General features: G+C 39.4%; 1 non-coding gene across 1 annotated transcript; it reads right to left on the reverse strand.

The window, feature by feature from the left end:
• Window positions 1-966: 966 nt before the first annotated feature.
• LOC127108905 (small nucleolar RNA R71) lies at window positions 967-1,073 on the reverse strand. The gene has a single exon (XR_007796403.1). It is a non-coding gene; the product is annotated as a small nucleolar RNA R71 (small nucleolar RNA).
• Window positions 1,074-4,187: the final 3,114 nt, after the last annotated feature.

Here is a 4,187-nt window from a genome sequence, read left to right on the forward strand (position 1 = left end):
GAGATAAAACTTTTAATCAATAGAGTCAACTGAAAATATTCATTTTAAAACCAAGAAACCAACAAAGAATTGATTCCTTAATTACGACGAACTGCATACCGATATCCGCTTAATTGATATTTAATCTAGATCTTATTTTAGTTTCAACTTTTCCCCCGAACAATCAAAGTATCATCCGCCTTAGCTTTACGTAGTAACCTTAGATAACGGTATATCGATTCATAAGTCCCTGTGGGATCGATATCTTTTAAAACTACGCGATAGAACTGTGCACTTGCAGTTTGTACCCCAAATTCGACTCATAAAGTCGCGATCAAGTTTTTGGCGCCGTTGCCGGGGACTTTTATTTAGTCGATATCGTAACTCTTCTGTTACGCTGTAGAGACTAAGGCTTTTCTTTTTCTTTTCTTTCTTTCGTTGATTTGTATGCCACGCACTCGCTCACAAGGCGAGCCATTCTACTTACGAATCAACGATATCGAACTATATCTCCGAGTCTTACGACGAATTCGGGAATATCGTGCTGCAAACAACCTACCTCCTGTTGAACTTCCTGATTTCAAAAATATTTTCCCTTCGATACCCGAGATGGTAGAACCAGCTCGTGCTCTTCGAGATTACGCCGCTCCATCGCAAGATGAACCGCATTCAAGTATTGCTCCACCCGCAATCGAAGCAAACAACTTTGAACTCAAACCTTCACTGTTGCAGGCAGTGCAACATAACCAATTCTCTGGAAATCCTACCGAGGATCCTAACCTTCATTTATCCGTATTTGTCCAATACGCTGATACTGTTAAAGCTAATGGTGTCACTTCAGAGGCAATTCGACTTCGTCTTTTTCCTTTCTCACTAAGAGATAGCGCTAGAAGATGGCTTCAATCTCTTCCTTCCAACTCAGTCACCACATGGAACGAGTTGAAGAAAGTTTTTCTTGCTCGATATTTTCCGCCAAGCAAAACAGCTATGTTAAGAGCCCAAATAAATGGATTTAAACAGAAAGACAACGAATCTCTTTTCGAAGCATGGGAAAGATACAAAGACATGATGAGACTTTGTCCACACCATGGTTTAGAGGACTGGTTAGTAATTCATACATTCTATAATGGTCTCCTGTACAACACGAGGTTAACAATAGATGCCGCCGCAGGTGGTGCACTAATGAACAAACCTTATGCTGATGCCTACCAACTTATCGAAAGCATGGCTCAAAACCACTATCAGTGGGGAAGCGAACGAACAATGGTGGAAAAACCTCAAACGAAAACTGGCATGTACGAGATAAGTAACCTTGATCATGTTAATGCAAAAGTGGATGCTCTGGTCCAGAAAATTGAAAGTTTAAATGTATCACCTCCAGCCACTGTGGTTGTCATAACTCAGAATTGCGAAGTCTGTGGAATCCAAGGTCACACTCCTGCAGATTGTCAACTCCTAACAGGAATCCAAGCGGAGCAAGTAAACTATGCTCAGGGAAGCCCTTACTCGCACACCTATAACTCAAATTGGAAGAATCATCCCAATTTTTCATATAAGAGTAATAATGCTTTATACGCACCTGGACAATCTCCAAATCAAGCCCCAGCTATACCTCCGGGATATCAGAAGCCGATTCCATCTACACCTAACAATAACGCCCCTAGGAAATCCAACTTGGAAATCATGATGGAAAACTTTATAGCTTCTCAACAGCAAACCAATAAAGATTTCTTAAACCAGAATGTACACACTGGCGAACAAATAAAACAACTAGCAAGTAAAGTAGATGCCCTGGCTACTCATAACAAAATGCTGGAAACGCAAATTTCACAAGTAGCTCAACAACAAGCGCCTACCGCTGCCCCAACTGGTACATTTCCTGGCCAACCCCAACCTAACCCAAGAAGCCACGCTCATGCAATTATACTGAGAAGTGGAACGGAAGTGGAAGGACCGTCTGACCCAAGGATAGAAAACCAAAACTCTAAAAAGTCAACTGAGGAAGAAAGTGAACCTAAGGAAAAGGAAGAGAGTAATAAGGAAACCGTAGAAAAGAAGGAACCTTATGTACCTCCACCACCTTATAAACCACCTATCCCTTACCCTCAAAGGCTTATTAAAACCAAAGATGCGGGCCAATTTAAAAAATTTGTCGACCTACTAAAACAATTAAACGTCACAATTCCGTTTACAGAAGCTATTACGCAGATGCCCTCATATGCCAAGTTTTTAAAAGAAATTCTTTCTAATAAAAGGAAACTTGAAGATAGCGAAACCGTTACACTCACCGCTGAATGTAGCGCTATAATCCAGAATATGCCTCCTAAACTTAAAGACCCAGGTAGTTTCTCTATACCCTGTCACATAGGAAAATTTGTCATTGACAAAGCCTTATGCGATTTAGGAGCCGGTATTAGTGTTATGCCTTTATCCATATGCAAGATACTTGAAATGGGAGAATTAAGACCAACTAAAATGTCTGTGCAACTAGCAGATCGTTCCGTAAAATATCCTGTAGGAATTCTTGAAAACGTTCCAGTGCGCATAGGTCAATTCTACATTCCAACTGATTTTATAATCATGGATATTAGAGAAGATGAAGTTACACCCATTATACTGGGAAGACCGTTCTTAGCAACTGCCGGTGCAATCATAGATGTAAAACGAGGACGACTCACTTTTGAAGTAGGAGAAGAGAAAATTGAGTTCATTCTTTCCCAATTTTTGAAAGCACCTGCAATAGAAGATACATGTTACTTCATGGATATCATCGATGAATGCATAAAAGAAACGGAGTTAGAAAAAGACAAATCATCTGACTATCTTGTAGAAAACAAACTTAACCAATGTTTAGCAATAACACCGGACCCTACGCAATGCCTTAAGAAACCAACCTTAGACCTGAAAACACTTCCCAAGAATCTGAGATATGAATTCCTAGACTTAGAGCTTGAACGACCAATGATAGTTAATGCTGACCTAGGAAGACTCGAAACAGAAAAACTCCTGCATATCTTAAGAAAATATCCAACCGCACTAGGATACAACATCACCGATCTTAAAGGAATAAGTCCCTCTATTTGTATGCACCGCATCATGTTAGAAGAAGACTGTAAAACTTCTAGGGAACACCAGAGGAGACTAAACCCGATCCTGAGTGAGGTAGTGAAGAAGGAAATAACCAAGTTATTAGAGGCAGGTATCATATATCCTATATCTGATAGCAAATGGGTTAGTCCTGTACACGTAGTACCAAAGAAAGGAGGTATAACAGTCATTGAAAATGAAAAAGGAGAAACTATAACCAAACGAATCGAATCGGGATGGAGAATGTGCATTGACTATAGGAAACTAAACAAAGCAACCCGAAAAGATCATTTCCCTTTACCATTCATTGACCAGATGTTAGAACGATTAGCAAAACATTCTCATTTCTGCTATCTAGACGGTTACTCAGGTTTCTTTCAAATACCAATTCATCCTGATGACCAAGAAAAGACAACGTTCACGTGCCCTTTTGGTACCTTCGCTTATAGACGAATGTCGTTTGGCTTGTGTAATGCTCCTGCAACTTTTCAAAGGTGCATGATGGCAATATTCGCCGATTTTCTAGAAAACATCATGGAAGTATTTATGGATGACTTTTCCGTATGTGGACAAAGCTTTGAAGAATGCCTTGAAAACCTAGAGAGAGTTCTAGAGCGATGTGTAAAAGTAAACCTAGTACTTAATTGGGAAAAATGCCACTTTATGGTGTGAGAGAATTCTTTACCTTGAATTAATTTTTAATGATAGCAAAATGTGTGATCATCATCCAAATGTTGGTTGTGCATTGCATTACATGATACATGTGTGTTTTATTATAATTTTCACCCCACTCTATTGTTGCATAACTGTACATATAGACCTACATTGATACTTCCCTCTAAATAACAATTAAAATGCATTTGGTGTCAGTATGCATCAATACATAAACCTCTGCATCGATACACACAGCATGTGATAAATCACAAAACATTTCTGTTCAGTATGCATCGATGCATACGAGTCATGCATCAATACATGAAAGGCAAAAGACTCTATGCATCGATCCACACGATCCCTGCATCGATACATGACAAATTGAAACAGTCTGTGTATCAACACATACGCATCAGGCATCGATACATACTAGTGTAATAATCACATGCATCGATACACACGACTTT

Source organism: Lathyrus oleraceus, chromosome 7 (assembly GCF_024323335.1).
Source record: "Lathyrus oleraceus cultivar Zhongwan6 chromosome 7, CAAS_Psat_ZW6_1.0, whole genome shotgun sequence".
In the NCBI taxonomy this organism is placed as follows: domain Eukaryota; kingdom Viridiplantae; phylum Streptophyta; class Magnoliopsida; order Fabales; family Fabaceae; genus Lathyrus; species Lathyrus oleraceus.